Genomic DNA, 17,497 nt, shown 5'->3' with positions numbered 1-17,497 from the left:
ATCATCAGGTGGAGGGAGTTATGAGTCTTCAGTGACCAGTTCAGCTGCCTGAGATAGAGGGCTCCTAACCATCCCTCTCTGTTCTTCTGCTGTTTTTCTTTAAAATATATATATATATATATATATATATATATATATATATATATATGATTTCAGAGAGGAAGAGGGAGAGATAGAAACATCAATGATGAGAGAGAATCATTGATTGGCTGTCTCCTGCATGCCCCCCACTGGGAATCAAGTCCCCAACCCAGGCATGTGCTCTTGACTTGAATTGAACCCAGGACCCTTCAGTCTGCAGTCCGGGGCTCTATCCACTGAGCAAAACAAGCTATGGGTAAGTATTTGGAAAAGAATGAACAGAGGCCCTTGGTTTAGAGTATTTCTGACACATGGTATAGAGTCTCAGGTGGAATTAACACTATTGTTATATAGATATTTACATGTAGCAAAACGTTTGCAACATATGACTTTTATAAGATACGATTTACATACCGTATATCTCATTTTTATAACAACATGTTTCTCTTTTTCTTTTTTAATTACAGTTGACATTCAATATTATTTTATATTCGTTTTAGGTGTTACAATGGGATTCCTAATGTATGAGTGGCCTTTGACTTCTAAGTCATGGCTGCCATCATTTTGTAGGAATTGTCTTACTTTGTCCTGGAAGAAGCAGGAAATTTTTAAAAAATATATTTTATTGATTTTTTACAGAGAGGAAGGGAGAGGGATAGAGAGTTAGAAACCTCGATGAGAGAGAAACATTGATCAGCTGCCTCTGCACACCTCCTACGGGGGATGTGCCCGCAACCAAGGCACATGCCCTTGACCGGAATCGAACCTGGGACCCTTCAGTCCGCAGGCTGACGCTCTATTCACTGAGCCAAACCAGTTAGGGTAGAAGCAGGGAATTTGATGCCCTCACTAACAAAACCTAGAAGTACAGGTCCAAACATTGATAGTGTTCACCTCTGGGTAATTTAAGTTTTGGGTGTTTATTTTTTTAATATATTTCTATTGATTTTTACAAAGGAAGAGAGACAGACAGACAGACAGAAACATCAATCTGCTGCCTCCTGCATGTTCCCTATTGGGGATCAAGCCCATAACACAGGCAAGTGCCCTGACCAGGAATTGAACTGATGAACTCTTGGTGTATGGGTAGATGCTCAACCACTGAGCCACACCTGCTGGACAGGTTTGGGGGGGGGGGGTTAGATTTTATTTTGCCACTCTAACTTTTATATATATATATATATATATATATTTTTTAACCCTCACCAAGGACATGCTTATGAGAGAGGAAAGGAGAGAAACATTGACGTGAAAAAGAAATATCAATTGGTTACGCTCAGTTCATACCCCAACCAGGAATTGAACCTGAAACCCAGGTATGTACCCTGACCAGAAATCAAACCGTCACTCTTTCGGTGCATGGGACAATGCTCCAGCCAACCGAACCGCTCTGGCCAGGCTTGGTAATGTAAGTTTCATTTTCCTCTCGTTATAAGGTTCAAGTTTTATGTGGCTGATATGTGAAAAGAAAGGAGTGAGTGGATGAACAAATAGATGCTTAGGTGAGCTGGAGGGCATATTGTATAGATCTTGGGTGGGCAAGACGATTGAGGAAACATTTCTAGGATGGAGAAGTCTTGAGCCCAGCAGGCGTGGCTCAATAGCTGAACGTGGACCTGTGAACCAGGAGGTCACGGTTGGTTTGATTCCCAGTCAGGGCATACGCCCCCGGTGCAGGAGGCAGCCCAATCGGATTCACGCTCATAATTGTTATTTCTGTCTCTCTCTCCCTTTCCCTTCCTCTCTGAAATCAATAAAAATATATTTTTTAAAAAGGAAGGAAGGAAGGAAAGAAGGGAGGGAGGGAGGGAGGGAGGGAGGGAGGAGGAAGGGAGGAAGGAAGGAAGGAAAGAAAGAAGGGAGGGAGGGAGGAGGGAGGGAGGGAGGGAGGGAGGGAGGGAGGGAGGGAGGGAGGAAGGAAAGAAAGAAGGGAGGGAGGGAGGGAAGGAGGGAGGGAGGGAGGGAGGAAGGAAGGAAAGAAAGAAGGGAGGGAGGGAAGGAGGGAGGGAGGGAGGGAGGGAGGGAGGAAGGAAGGAAAGAAAGAAGGGAGGGAGGGAGGGAGGGAGGAAGGAAGGAAAGAAAGAAGGGAGGGAGGGAGGGAAGGAGGGAGGGAGGGAGGGAGGGAGGGAGGAAGGAAGGAAAGAAAGAAGGGAGGGAGGGAGGGAGGGAGGGAGGGAGGGAGGAAGGAAAGAAAGGAGGGAAGGAGGGAGGGAGGGAGGAAGGAAAGAAAGAAGGGAGGGAGGGAGGGAAGGAGGGAGGAGGGAGGAAGGAAAGAAGGAAGGGAGGGAGGGAGGGAGGGAGGGAGAAAGGAAGGAAGGGAGGTTGGTTTGAGCCACTTGTGTGCTAGAGAGGTGAAGGCTGAAAGGGGAGGAGGCTCCCTGCAGGATGGGGTGGGGGGAGGAAGAGGAGGGGGAGAAGCACCAGGAAGCCACAGGCCCATTCCATGTTAGTCTGACAGCTCCACCTGTCCTCTGGCCTCCATGCACCCTCCCGCTCTGGAACACTCCTCAAAATTATAATTAAGTAACACGTTAGTAATGCCTGTTTTTGTCCCAGTAGGTCAGCTCCACCAACATGGGGACCACAGTTGTCCCCAGAGCCCAGTACTGTGCCTGGCAGACACATTAAGACTAATTGAGCCCTGCCGAAACCGGTTTGGCTCAGTGGATAGAGCGTCGGCCTGCGGACTGAAGGGTCCCGGGTTCAATTCCGGTCAAGGGCATGTACTTTGGTTGTGGGCACATCCCCAGTAGGGAGTGTGCAGGAGGCAGCTGGTTGATGTTTCTAACTCTCTATCCCTCTCCCTTCCTCTCTGTAAAAAATCAATAAAATATATTAAAAAAAAAAAAGACTAATTGAGTCTGGCCGGTGTGGCTCAGTTGGCTGAGCATGTCCCGTGCACCAAGAGGTCACTGGTTCCATTCCCAGCCAGGGCACAAGCCCAGGTTTTGGATTCGATCCCTGGTGGGGGGTGTGCAGGAGGCCGTCCATCAATGATTCTCTCTCCTCATTGATGTTTTTCCCCCCTCTCCCTTCCTCTCTCTCCAAAATCAATTTAAAAAACACATGTATTTTGTTAAAGATGAATTGAATGAACATCTAGCCCTCAGTCAGTTCAGTTTCCTGCCTTACAGGCAGAGCCCCTTGTAAATCTCAAAAAGGACTTTCCGGAAGCCTCCTGCTTTCCACCTCGACTTCTCACTGCACAAACGCTCCGTGTGTGTTCGAGAATGTTCAGCCGCGTTCAAGGAGGCGCTTGCAAAGAGTGAAAAAAGAAAGCAATCCCATTTTTATCCCCAGCTGTCCTTTATTGTTACTATTTTTGTTCTTTTTTTTTATTATTATTACAGTTGTCATTTAATCCTATGTTAGTAGACATTTCTGCATCTTACCTGGCACCATACATACTCATTACAGTATTATTGACTGTATTTCCTACAAGATACCCCAATTTTAAATCCCTGGTGACAATAATATCACCAACATTCAGTTCCATTTAGTAAATGACTCAACCTTTTTTTAATGTTCTTTTTTTAATTGATTTTTAGAAAGAGAGAGAAACATTGATTCGTTGTTCCACTTATCTGTGCACTCATTGGTTGCTTCTTGTTTGTGCTCGACCGGGGATGGTACCCATAACCTTGGTGAATTGGGACGAAGCTCTAACCAATGGAGCTTCCCCGGGCCAGGGCTGACTCAACATTGAATGTTTGTTAGCCCAAAGATGAAACAACTAATTGTAATATAATAATACCTCAAAGGGTATGGAGTTCTCACCATGTGCTAAGTAAGCACTTTGCATGAATCCCCACAACCTCCTGACAGGCTAGGTATTGTTACACCCACTTTTCACAGACGTAGGAAAGAATGAAGGCTCAGAGACCTTGGGTTTCTCACTCAACTTTGTGCATAGCTGGCGAGTGATGGAGGTTAGATTAAAACCCAGAACTGCCTGATTCAAAAGCCCATGCTTGTCCGATGTGCAGGAGGCAGCCGGTCAATGATTCTCTCTCATCACTGATGTTTCTCTCTCTCTTTCTCTCTCCCTTTCTCCCTGGAATCAATAAAAAATATATATTTTTTTAAAAAGCCCATGCTCCTTTCTTTAAATCACTCTGTGCCTCAGTTTTCTTGTCTGCAAAATGGGGATACTAAGGCCTATCTCATGCAGTTGAAATATGACTGAATGAGGTAGCACTTGGAGAGCAAGCACACAAACGTCTTAATTATTCATATTATTATTAGCACCAAGCCGCAGGGGAGCAGGGAGCCCGGGCCTTTAAAGGTGGGAGAGATTGCGAGCCACCCTTGTGCTAGGCTCTGCCCTGAATGAGCTTAACCCTGCACAGGAGAGGCCGTTACAATGCCCTGTGAGTCAGCTCTGGGTCATGGACAGGGATGCGGAATCAGGAGGAGAGAGCAGAGGGCTTCTGGGCTGAGGTCTGAAGAAAGAGAAGTCAGTCTGGCAAGAATAACTTAAAGGCAAAGAGAGGAGTGGGAGGAGGGGAGAGTCTGCAAAGTGGAAGGAACAGCACCACAGAGTCGCCAGGCACAGGGAGAACCTGGTGCCTCGATGCGGCAGGTGGTCAGGGCCAGATCACGAAGGCACTAAAGGGACACAAAGTTTGGACTTTAGCACTGTGGCATCTGGAACACATGGATGGCTTTTCAGCTAGAAAGTGACTTCGTTTGGATTTATGTTTTTATTTGTCTGTTTGTTTGATTTTTATTGATCTTAGAGAGAAGAAGCAGGGAGAGAGAGAAACATCGATGTGAGAGAGGAACATTGATTGGTTGCCTCCTGCACACGCCTGGACCCAGGATCGAACCCACAACCTTTTGGTGCACGGGAGGATGCTCAACCAACTGAACCACACCAGTCAGGGCAGATTTACGTATTTTCAGAAGAGCCTGGCCCAGCTGGTGTGGCTCAGTGGTTGAGCGTTGACCTATGAACCAGGAGGTCACGGTTCGATTCCCTGTCAGGGCACATACCCGGGCTGTGGGGCCATGCAGGAGGCAGCCAATCAATGATTCTCTCTCATCATTAAAAAAAACTTTTTTTTTTTTTTTTTTTTAGGGAGTGTGGAAGAGAGAAAGACAGAAAGAAACATCCATGTGAGAGAAACACATCAATTGGTTGCCTCCTGCACTCACCCTGACCAGACCCTGGCCGGGGAGGAGCCTGCAACCAAGGTACATGCCCTTGACCAGAATCAAGCCCAGGACACTTCAGTCCCCAGGCCAAGGCTCTAACCACTGAGCAAACAGTAGGGCCTCTCTCATCATCGATGTTTCTATCTCTCTCTCCCTCTCCCTTCTTCTCTGAAATCAATATACTGTATATAAAAACAGAAGAGCCTGGCTGCAGAGTGGAGAGTGGATTGTAACAAGGAGGTTTCCATAGCCCAGCTCAGCCCCACTAATTCATTGTCTCTAAAGTGCGTTCTGGAATTTCCCTGGCCGTCTGTCCGTGCTCTGAAGTTTAAGATCCACTTAAGGAGAATTTAGGACTCAAGGCGTTATCAATGAAATAAGAGCCACTTCGAAGGGGAAGTCCCATGAAGTTCTGGGTTGTAGGCATTTTTACCTTCAAGTCACACAGGCAGCCTTCCCAGCTTAGCCCTGGGACGCCCTTACCAGCATGCATGCATTCACTCACTCACTCACTCACCCAGCAGATGATTTCCTGCACCTCCTGTGGGTCAGACACTGAGCTGGGAGCAGCTGAACCACGAGGCACTCCTGCTTTCTTGGAATGTACACCCTGAGCATTGCCCCGTGCACTTAATTACAGGGTGAGAAGTGCTTTGAAGATTCTTGGTCATTATGGTGAGGACATGGTTGCCACTGGGGAGATGGAGAGTGGGGTGGACAGGAAGTGGTGTTAACAGGCCCAGCCCCATGCCTCGCACATGGAAGAGCACAGATAACTGTTTTATTCAACAAATATTAATTGAATGCCTAGTGTGACCCAAGGACCGCAGACACATACAGCAGGGAAGGGAGCCCTCTAGGAAAAGGTAACGTATGAGAGGAGAATTCTTCAGTCCCTCCAGGCGCCAAGATTCCCTGCCGGCCCCACCCTCTCTCGGCACCTCGGCCTCGCCCCAACCCATCCCCCACCCGGAAAGGCCCAGCTCAAGGTGGACAGAAGACAAAGGGGCCTTAATAAGCCCTTTAAAACTGCTTTGTCAGAGCTGGAGTAGAGAGCAGGAAGGAAGGGAAGGACAATGGGATGAAATGCCCGCCCCTTTCCCAGCGGGAGCCCGGGAAGACAAACCCTTCTCCAGCCCTCACAGGCCTGGCTGCACACCCCAGACCTGAGCTGCCACCGTCCAGGTAGGAGCCAGCAAAGGGGCTTTTACTTCGGACCTGCCATGTGTGAGCCCCACGCTGAGCCAGTCAATGACTCGCCCTGCTAGGACATCACGGGGGGGAGTTCGGCATCTGGCAGTAGGGTTTCAAATGTTGGCTCTCCTGCGCAGCTGCTGTGTGACCTCGTGCCCTTCCTGACCCTCTCTGTGCCTCAGTTTCCTCTGCCTGGAACACTGGCCTCCAGCTCCGCGAGGCATCGGCTCCTTTTGATTTTTGAAGCCTGAGATTGCGTCTTCTTAGACCCACCTCTGAAGACCTGGTTGAAAGAGCCCTCCTTGCCCTGGGCAGTTGGTGGGAGGCTCTTGGATGAAAGGGTCGCAGGTTTGGTTCCCTATTGGGGCACATGCCTAGGTTTCGGGTTTGATCCCCAGTTGAAAAAAAAAAGAGAGAGAGAGAGAGAGAGAGAGAGAGAGAGAGGGACCTTCCTTGTTATCCTCCATTGCAAGCCCGGTGGGCCGTCTGGTTGGCTGCCTTCTCCACGCGGTATCAGCCTTCCCTGTGTGCTCCCGCTTGGCAGTCTGTGTGTCCCTCCCGCCAGGCGCTGGGCCCATGGCCTCCTGGGTCTCCAGTGCACCCACCGGGAATGAACGCACAGGCTCTCGAGGATAACAATCCCTGCCACTCCTGGTCGCTGTGAGATCCACGCCTCTGACACCTGGTGGAAGAGCTCACAGGCCGGAGCCACCACTCCAGTCCCCGCTCTGCACCAGGCCTTTGTGATTGGGGCTGCGTGACCCTGCAGATGGAGAGTCGGGTAAAGCGGGGGGACAGTCATGATTCCAGATGCAGGTGGTCCAGGCCCCATGCCTAGAACACAGATAACCGGTCTCAGAAAGGCTGATTTGTCACGCGGCTGAGTTTATAGCTTTGTTGTTTTTTTGGTTTTTGAGTTTTTTGGGGGGAAGCAAATCGGAACTTACACACAAGGTGCCCTTTAATCAGTTACCTTATAAGGTTATGATGTAATTTATTTTGAGGCTACACTTGAACTCAGTGTTATAACAGCTTCTGGAACTATCATTTTAGCCTGATAGTCTGAAAAAAATAAAAATATCATCTATCCCTTGAATTGAGATTTTTTTATATATGAAATTCGTAAAATTTATTTATTTTTATTTTAAATTACACTTTACTGTACATTTAATATTACTTTCAGGTGTATAAGGTATTGGTTAGACAATCATATACTTTACAAAGTGTTCCCCTGATATTTCCAGTGCCCCACCGCACCCTGCAGGTTATTATAGTACTATAGGCCCAGTACACAACATTCGTACACTGGGGGGGCAGGTCCCTCAGCCTGGCCTGCACCATCTCATAGTCCGGGACGCCTCCGAGATGTCCAACTGCGGACTAGGGAGCAGGCCTAAGCCGGCAGTCGGACATCCCCAAGGGGTCCTTAGCACTGTCACGGAGGCGGGAGAGGCTCCCGCCACAGCTGCTGTGCTTGCCAGCTTCTGGCTGAGCAATGCTCCCCCTGTGGGAGCGCAATGACCGCCCAGGGTCAGCTCCTGTGTTAACCGTCTGCCCCCTGGTGGTCAGTGTGCATCATAGCAACTGGTCGTTCCACTGTTTGGTCAATTTGCATATCAGCCTTTTATTATATAGGATCATTAACTCTATTCCCTATGTTGTACTTTACATCCCCATGACTGCTTTGTAACTACCAATCTCTATTTCTCCAACCCTTTAGCTTTGTTACCCAGTCCCTCCAGCCCCTCCCCTCTGGCAATCATCAGTGTGTCTCTGTATCTTTGAGACTGTTTCTGCTTTGTTTATTTATATACAGTGGAGCCTTGACTTACGAGTTTAATTTGTTCCATGACGGAGCTCGTAACTCAAATTACTCGTATGTCAAATCAAAAAGTGAACGAGTGAGATATGTGATGCTGGGCTATGTTGTGGCGTTAACTGTGACTTTCACTGGGCCAACTAGCGGTGGGGGTATCTGAAGCTGGCTCATAACCCGAATTTTAGCTCGCAACTCAAAGCAAAAAATTGGCCGAGAGACGGCTCGTATCTCGAAAAACTCGTTAGTCGGGACACTCGTAAGTCAAGGCCCCACTGCAGTTTTTTACTTACTTTTTATTGATTTTAGAGAAAGAAGAAGGGAGAGGGAGAGAGAAACATTGATGTGAGGAACATCCATCGATTGGTTGCCTTTTGCATGCACCCCGACGCACACACCTGGGGATAGAATCCGGAACCTGGGCATGTGCCCTGACTGGGAATGAAATTGGTGACTCTTTTTTTTTTTTTTTTTAAATATTTTTTTTTTTTTTTTTAAAAGAGAAGGGAGAGGGATAGGGAGAAACATCGATGAGAGAGAAACATCGATCAGCTGCCTCCTGCACACCCCCTACTGGGGATGTGCCTGCAGCCAAGGTACATGCCCTTGACTGGAATCGAACCTGGGACCCTTCAGTCCACAGGCCGATGCTCTATCCACTGAGCCAAACCGGTTAGGGCGACTCTTTTTTTTTAAAAAAAATATATTTTTATTGATTTTTTACAGAGCGGAAGGGAGAGAGATAGTTAGAAACATCGATGAGAGAGAAACATCGATCAGCTGCCTCCTGCACACCTACTGGGGATGTGCCTGCAACCCAGGTACATACCCTTGACCGGAATCGAACCCGGGACCTTTCGGTCCACAGGCCGACGCTCTATCCACTGAGCCAAACCGGTTTCGGCAAATTGGTGACGCTTCGGTGCACAGAATGACTCTCAACCAACTGAGCCACACCGGCCAGGGCATATTGTTCTTTAGCTTCCACATGTGAGTGAAATCATATGGTACTTGCCGTCTCTGAGTGACTTATTTCACTTGGCATAATACCCTCTACCTAGGTCCAGCCATGCTGCCGCAAATGGGAAAAGTTTGTTCTTTTTATGGCTGAGTAATATTCCATTGCATGTGTACCACATCTTCTTATCTACTCGCCTACTGAGAAGTACTTGGGCTGCCTCCATAGCTTGGCTATTATCAATAATGCTGCAATGAACACAGGGGAGCGTGTATTCTTTCAAATTGGTGCTTTGGAATTTTTCAGATATCTTCCCAGAAGTGGAATCGCTGGGTTATAAGGCAGTTCCATTTTTTATGTATTTTTTTATTTATTATTATTTTTTGTTAATCCTTACTGGAGGATACCCCCCCCCCCCCCAGCCACCCTGTATTGCTTTGCAGAGAGAGAGAGTGGAGGGGAGGGAAGGAGGAGGGAGAGAGAGGGTGTGTGTGAGTAAGAGAGAGAGAGAAACATCAATGTGAGAGGGACACATTGGTTGCCTCCCCCATGGTCCCTGGCCGGGGATGGGGAGTGAACCGTAACCCAGATACATACCCGTGAGCAGGAATCAAACCCTAGACCCTTCAGTGTGTGGGGCCCATGCTCTAACCACTGGGAAACACCGGTAAGGGCCCATTTTTTATTTTTTGAGGAACCTCCACACTGTTTTCCATACTGGCTGCACCAATCTGTATTCCCACCCACAGTGCACAGGGCTCTCTTTTCTCCACATCCTCGCCAGCACTTGTTGTTTGTGAGAGGGATTGTATTTTTAGAATCAAGATTTATTCAGAGACAAAACACAGTCACGCACCACATCACAACGTTTCGGTCAACAATGGCCCGCAGTGCACTGCTCACATGTTTGTGGTGACGCCAGTGTAAACAAAGCTACTGTCTGGCCAGTCTTGTAAAAATAAAGCCCATACAATTAGGTGCAGTGCATAAGACTTGGTGGTGAAAATAAGTTACTATGTTACTGGTTTATGTATTTACTATACTATACTTTAAAAAAAAAAATGTTCTTATTGATTTCAGAGAAAGGAAGGGAGAGGGAGCAAGAGATAAGAGAGAATCATTTATTGGCTGCCTCCTGCACGCCCCCTACTGGGGATCCAGCCCAAAACCTGGACATGTGCCCTGACTGGGAATCAAATTGTGACCTAGTTCATAGGATGATGCTCAACCACAGAGTTACACTGGCCAGGCTGTACTTTACTTAAAAAAAAAAAAAAAAGTCCTTACTGGTATGGCTCAGCGGATAGAGTGTCGGTCTGCGGACTGAAAGGTCCCAGGTTCAATTCTGGTCAAGGGCATGTACCTTGGTTGCTGGCACATCCCTAGTAGGGGGTGTGCAGGAAGCAGCTGATGGATATTACTCTCTCATCGATGTTTCTAACTCTCTATCCCTCTCCCTTCCTCTCTGTAATAAATCAATAAAATATATTTTTAAAAACCCAAACATCTGGGCCTTTAAAAAAAAAAAAGACTTATTATGGAAAGGATGCAAAGGAGCATGACTAAATCAATAAACTTTACAAAAAATCCTCACTAAAGGATAAGCTTAGAGAGAGGAAGGAAGAGAGAGAGAGAGAGAGAGAGAGAGAGAGAGAGAGAGAGAAACTTCGATTGGTTGCCTCCCATAAGCTTCCAGACTGGGGACCTAACCTGCAACCTAATATGTGGCCCTGACCGGGAATCGAACCCACAGCCCTTTGATGTACAGGTTGGTGCTCCAACCTACTGAGCCACCCAGCCGGGGCTGTACTCTACTTTTAATTGTTATTTTATTAATCGTTATTTTAGAGTGTACTTTACTTATAAAAAAGTTTGCTGTAATTCAGTGTGCCATGTTATACCAGCGGCAGCCCCATACCGCTGTTTACCACGTCTCTTGATTGCAACATTTTCTCTTGTGCTCGATTTAACCTCCTGCTGTTTCCTAAATTTAGTTGTGCCTAAGTGTACAGTGTTTATAACGTCCACAGTCGTGGACAATAATGTCACATTCACTCACCCCTCACTCACTGACTCACTCAGAGCAACTTCCACTCCTATAAGCTCCATTCTAGGTTAAGCCCCTATGGGTGCACCATTTTTTATCCTTTATGTGTGTTTTTACTGTACCTTTTCTATTATTATTATTATTGTTTTTATTGATTTTAGAGAGAGGAAGGAAGAGGGATAGAGAAATAGAAATATCAACGAGAGAGAAACATTGATTGGCCACCTCCTGCACGCCCCGCACTGAGGATCAAGCCCATAACCTGGGCATGCGCCCTGACCGGGAATTGAACAGGTGATCTCCTGGTTCATGGGTCAATGCTCAACCACTGAACCACACTGTCTGGGCTACTTTTAAAAAATTATTGATTTAGAGAGAGAGAGAGAGAGACAGTGATTTGCTATTCCACTTATTCATGCACTCACTGATTGACTCGTCTGTGTGCCTATAGTGGGGATTGATCTGCAACCTTGGTGTATCTGGACGATGCTCTAACCAACTGAACTGTACCTTTTCTATTTTAGATACACAAGTACTTACCATGGTGTTACAGTTGCCTCCAGTATTCAACCTGGTAGCATGCTGTCCAGGCTTGGCCCCCTGGAGTAATAGGCTAGCCCAGTGGTCGGCAAACTCATTAGTCAACAGAGCCAAATATCAACAGTACATCGATTGAAATTTCTTTTGAGAGCCAAATTTTTTTAAAATATATTTTATTGATTTTTTACAGAGAGGAAGGGAGAGAGATAGAGAGTTAGAAACATCGATGAGAGAGAAACATCGATCAGCCGCCTCCTGCTCATCTCCTACTGGGGATGTGCCCACAACCCAGGCACATGCCCTTGACTGGAATCGAACCTGGGACCTTTCAGTCCACAGGCCGACGCTCTATCCACTGAACCAAACCGGTTTCGGCGAGAGCCAAATTTTTTAAACTTAAACTATATATGTAGGTACATTGTTATTAACTTAATTAGGGTACTCCAAAGGCTTAGGAAGAGCCACACTCAAGGGGCCAAAGAACCACATGTGGCTCATGAGCCACAGTTTGCCGACCACGGGGCTAGACCATCTAGGTTTGGGTAAGTTCACTCTGTGATGTTCACACAACAAAATCGCCTAATGACACGTTATTCAGAACATACCCCTGTCGTCCAGGGGCACATGACTGCAAATTATTCTGCTGGGACTTACCGAGGTGATCTCTTTCAATCTCGAAAATGTGGTGTCAATATGACTTTTGTTCCAGTTCATTTGGAAGAATACACCTGTAATAACGCCCAATAAAGCTCCTGAAATTGAAGAATAATGAAAGAAGCCAAGTTCCACCACATTTTAAGATATAGTCAGATGTAAAAGATGACATGTATGGTTTCATTTATATAAAATGTACCAAAAGGCAAATTATAAAATGTCCGGAAGCTCGGCTCTCCGAGAGAGGCCCATGGGCTGGCCGCCCCGGGCTCTCCGAGGCTCAGCTCGGCTCTGCAGGGCTAGGTTAGCTGGACCCTGAGGCACCAAGCGTCCACTAGACTCCGAGGCTAGCATCAGTCTTTTTTTTATATATATATATTTTATTGATTTTTTACAGAGAGGAAGGGAGAGGGATAGAGAGTTAGAAACATCAATGAGAGAGAAACATCGATCAGCTGCCTCCTTCACACCCTCTACTGGGGATGTGCCCGCAACCAAGGCACATGCCCTTGACTGGACTCAAACCCAGGACCCTTCAGTCCACAGGCTGACGCTCTATCCACTGAGCCAAACCGGTCAGGACAGTCTTTTTTTTTTTTTTTTTTAAATATGATTTTACTGATTTCAGAGGGGAATGGAGAGAGCAAGAGAGAGAGAAACAATGATGAGAGTTAATCATTGACTGGCTTCCTCTTGCGCGCCCCTTACTGAGGAGGGAGCCCACAACCGGGCATGTGCCCTTGACGGGAACTGAACCTGGGACCCTTCAGGCCACAGGCTGACGCTCTATCCGCTGAGCCAAACCGGCTAGGGCTAGCACCAGTCCTTAATGATGTCATGCTGGACACTGACAAGCCACACACTTGGTCTTGTGTTGGCAAAGCAACGTATAATGAGTCTAAATGTCTGAGCACCAGGGAGCAGGCAGTCCTTCCAAACCCCCTCCCCCGTTCCTTCTGACTTCCAGGGGCTGCCTGGACTGGTCTCATTCCAGTGTACCCCAACTCCCCACGGAATAATAAACACACAGTTACAGATGTCCCATAGTGTTCCTAGGATCAGGAGCGAAGACCCTTTCATCAAAAGCGATTCTGTCTAGGGCTGTACAATATTCGAAAGGACCAGATCCCTTTGAAAGAGTCCGGAGTCCATTCAACACAAAGTGTCCGGGCCGTGGGGCGCCCCGTCTCCTCAAGACAGGACCTGTGCATGAGCACGCTTGGCTTCGGAGCCAGAGGTTGAACAGGCTCCCGACAAGTCACTCTCACCCACTGAGGCTGGCTCCCTGGGTCCTGCCCGAACGAGAGGGATTGCCCGTGGGCGCCGGCCAGGCAGTTCTGCAAAAGTAGTCTGTGTTCTCAGTTCGGTGGCAAAGATGGGCTTCTTCCGGGGAGAGCCAGAGATGGGAGACAAATACAGGATGAAACACAAACTGGTCACACACGGAAACTGAAGAGTCTACAGGGAAGACCTCCGACCAGGACACAGGCTGACAGCACCGAATGGCCACCAGCAGAGGGAAGGCGGAGGGAGGGCTCTGCAGGTGAGAAAACGGGGCTCCAGGAGGCGGTGCAGCCTTGAGCACTGGTGCAGACAAGGCTGTTGGAACTCCAGCGGCAGAAATGTGGCCGTCTCCTGGGCCACGCTGCCGGGAGTATGCGGGGGCGGCCTCCTCCCTGAGGCCCAGGTTTCCTTCTGTAAGACAGTGGCACCCAATGCCCCTGTGGTTCCTGGTTCCTGGACTGTGGGCCTTGCAAGTTCTGACCCCCAGCGAGCATGTGACCTGGGAGTTGGAGGCCCTGAATTTAAGGCCCATCGCTTGCTGCGCTGCGTGACTCAGGTTCATTCCTGCCTGAGTCTCAGGCTCCCAGTGGCTCAAAGCAGGGTGGGAACCGGTCACCTGTCCATCCCTTCCTGCCCGAGCGTTCTGGGATTCCAAGCTTGCTTTTTGTGGCCTTGCCTGTGCTATTCCTACGATCATCGCTTCTTGCGGCTTCCTGATTCCAAACCTGTGTTGCTTGCTCCTGATGTGGGGAGGATGGGATGGAGACTATAGCTGCCAATACCTAGGTCAGCTGTGGGCAAACTATGGCCCGCGGGCCGGATTTCCAGCCCGTTTGAAATGAATAAAACTAAAAAAAAAAAAAGACCGTACCCTTTTATGTAATGATGTTTACTTTGAATTTATATTAGTTCACACAAACACTCCATCCATGCTTTTGTTCCGGCCCTCCGGTCCAGTTTAAGAACCCATTGTGGCCCTCGAGTCAGAAAGTTTGCCCACCCCTGACCTAGGTGGTATAGTGCCACACAAAAGGTGGCACGCCCACAGCGCGCACGCGCACACACACACACACAAGGCCTCAAATCCCCTTCCTCTAGCTCCACCCTCTGTCCTCGTACATTTTCTCTGCTAGGTCACAAACACTGCAGATGTTTCCACCTGAGGTCGTCCGGAAACGTTGATGATGAGAGAGAATCATCAATCAGCTGCCTCCTGCACCCCACACCAGGGACTGAGCCCACAACCTGGGCATGTGCCCTGACGGGGAATTGAACCATGACCTCCTGGTTCATAGGTCAACACTCAACCACTGAGCCACCTGGCCGGGCCCCCCACCTCTCTAACGAATGGCTAAGTAGCATGGAAAAGACAGTCTTTAGTGAAACAGACCTCTCCCATGTTCAGAAACAGCTACGCAGAGATTATAAAGGGGATCCAAGATCCTAGATCAGAGGTCAGCAAGTTCTCTCTGGGACAGCCAGAGAGTAGTGGCTCATGGTCCCTGTTGAAACGCCAAGCCTCTCCTTTTAGTCTGAAGCAGTCAGAGGCAATATGTAAACAGATAGCTGTGGCTATATTCCAGTATTTATTTGTGGACACTGAAAAAAATGGATAAAAACATATTTTTAAAAAGAAGGGGTGGTCCAAGTAGAATAACATAAAGAGTGTTGAATTCATAGTGGAATAATCATAGATACCCATTCAACTGCATAGCAAGTCCAGAAACAGACTTACGTATATGTTCTAATGTAGGTCAAAGGTGACAACTCAAAGTGGATTAAACACTTAAATTGTTCCATAAATGGTGCTGCCCTCATATCCCACTAATCTCTGAGATTTGAACGAAAGGCATATCATTCTCATTTTTGCAACTCCAAGGCCTACCTCAGCAGCTGGCAACATGTAATATCCATCCCATAAAAGGCTGAGCTGTCAATTCTTTACAATTTTCAAAGTCTTCAAACAGGGAATTCTCTTCTCTTAGAGACAAAACTCTTAGCACATCCTCTCCCCAGACCAACACTTCCGTGTATCTAAGTGTATATCCATCCCTGCCCCTTGTGGCTCAGTTGGTTAAGATTCCTCTCGTGAATCCAGTTCACAGGTTGGATTCCCAGCCAGGGCACATGCCTAGGTTGTGGGCTCGATCCCCAATAGGGGGCGTGCAGGAGGCAGCTGATGTTTCTCTCATCGATGTTTCTCTCTCTCTCTCTCGCTTCCTCACTCTCTAAAAAATCAATAAAAACATATTTTAAAATAAAATAAATTAAAAATAAAATGCGTATCTATTCTACTAGTATATACATCGTCTCTCTTTTTCTTTTAACACTTTATTTAATTGAGATATACCTTATATACTATACAAATCAGCTATTTAAAATATGTAATTCAATGGTTTTTAGTATATTCACAGAATTGTGCAATCATCACCACAATCAATTTTTAGAACATTCCATCACCCTCAAAATAAATCCCAGGAAGACCCTGGCCGGTTAGGGCGTCAGCCCTCAAACTGAAGGGTCACAGGTTTGATTCTTGGTCTAGGGCACACACCTAGGTTGCAGGTTCAATCCCAGGATACCCTGCTGGGTTGGGGTTGGTGCAGGAGGCAACCAATTGATGTGTCTCTCTCACATTGATGTTTCTCTCTCTTTCTCTCTCTCTCTCTCTCCTCCTCCTCCCCTCCCTTCCTTTTACTCTCTCTAAAAAATAAATGAAAAAGATATCCTTGGGTGAGGATTAACAAAAATAAGAATAAATCCCAGGGAGCATTTGAGATCTTGCTCCCCAACATATGTCATCAGTTTGGCTCAAATAAACTCCTTTTTAAAAAAGGAAAAGAAATCCCTTATCACCCATTCATTCTTACTGACCCAGCTTAAACGTCATCTTCTCTGATTTCTGCCAGATGTATTTGTTCTGTTTTCTCTAGTCCTATCAAACTTTCTCTACAGCCATTACAGTTTTTGACATGGACTATGTAATGTCACTCAGGACAGGCATGTCTTAATCAGCTTTGAATTTTGTATGTATGCCTGATGTAAAAAAATCTAGAGACATTATCACAGCCCACAAGTCCTACAAGACCTGAGCCTCCAACATTCTCTGAACTCATCTTCCATCATTTATCCCGTTCTAACAGCCTGGCCTTACTTCTCTGATACATGTTCCTGCCTTGGGGCTTTGACTTGCTTCTTTTTCTGTCTAGAATGTTCTTCCCCTGATGGTCACAATGTCTTTCCCGACTTCCTTACGGTCTCTGCCCAAATGCCAACTTATTAGAGAGGCCTTCCCTTGTTATCTGCATTTTTTTCAAGAATCTATAATAATAAAAGCATAATATGCTAATTAGACCATACAGCCGAACAACCTACTGGATGTCATTCTGGACGACCTTCCCGATAAAGCTGTGGCATTGGGGACCAAGGCAGAGGTGGTTAGGGGCGATCAGGCAGGCAGAGTGGTTAGAGGCAATCAGGAGGGCAGGCAGAGTGGTTAGGGGCGATCAGGCAGGCAGAGGTGGTTAGGGGCGATCAGGCAGGCAGAGTGGTTAGGGGCGATCAGGCAGGCAGGCGAGTGGTTAGAGGCAATCAGGAGGGCAGGCAGAGGGGTTAGGGGCGATCAGGCAGGCAGGCGAGTGGTTAGGGGCGATCAGGAGGGCAGGCAGAGTGGTTAGGGGTGATCAGGCAGGCAGGCGAGTGGTTAGGGGCGATCAGGAGGGCAGGCAGAGGGGTTAGGGGCGATCAGGCAGGCAGGCAGGCGAGC

The 17,497-nt window shown here is 47.5% G+C and overlaps 1 long non-coding RNA gene across 2 annotated transcripts in view; it reads right to left on the bottom strand.

Moving 5' to 3' along the window:
• Nucleotides 1-6,223: 6,223 nt before the first annotated feature.
• LOC118666998 overlaps nucleotides 6,224-17,497 on the bottom strand; it is a 17,603-nt gene continuing 6,329 nt past the window's right edge. Inside the window, exons 2-3 of one of the 2 annotated variants that reach the window (XR_004971118.1) lie at nucleotides 12,448-12,545; nucleotides 6,224-7,266 (exon numbers count right to left, since the gene is read on the bottom strand). This is a non-coding gene — a long non-coding RNA (uncharacterized LOC118666998). The remainder of the gene's footprint in view (nucleotides 7,267-12,447; nucleotides 12,546-17,497) is intronic. The other variant, XR_004971119.1, reaches the window with a different exon arrangement.

The sequence above is a fragment of the Myotis myotis genome, unplaced genomic scaffold (genome assembly GCF_014108235.1).
Source record: "Myotis myotis isolate mMyoMyo1 unplaced genomic scaffold, mMyoMyo1.p scaffold_m19_p_12, whole genome shotgun sequence".
In the NCBI taxonomy this organism is placed as follows: domain Eukaryota; kingdom Metazoa; phylum Chordata; class Mammalia; order Chiroptera; family Vespertilionidae; genus Myotis; species Myotis myotis.
This window is presented reverse-complemented; position numbering and strand designations above follow the sequence as displayed.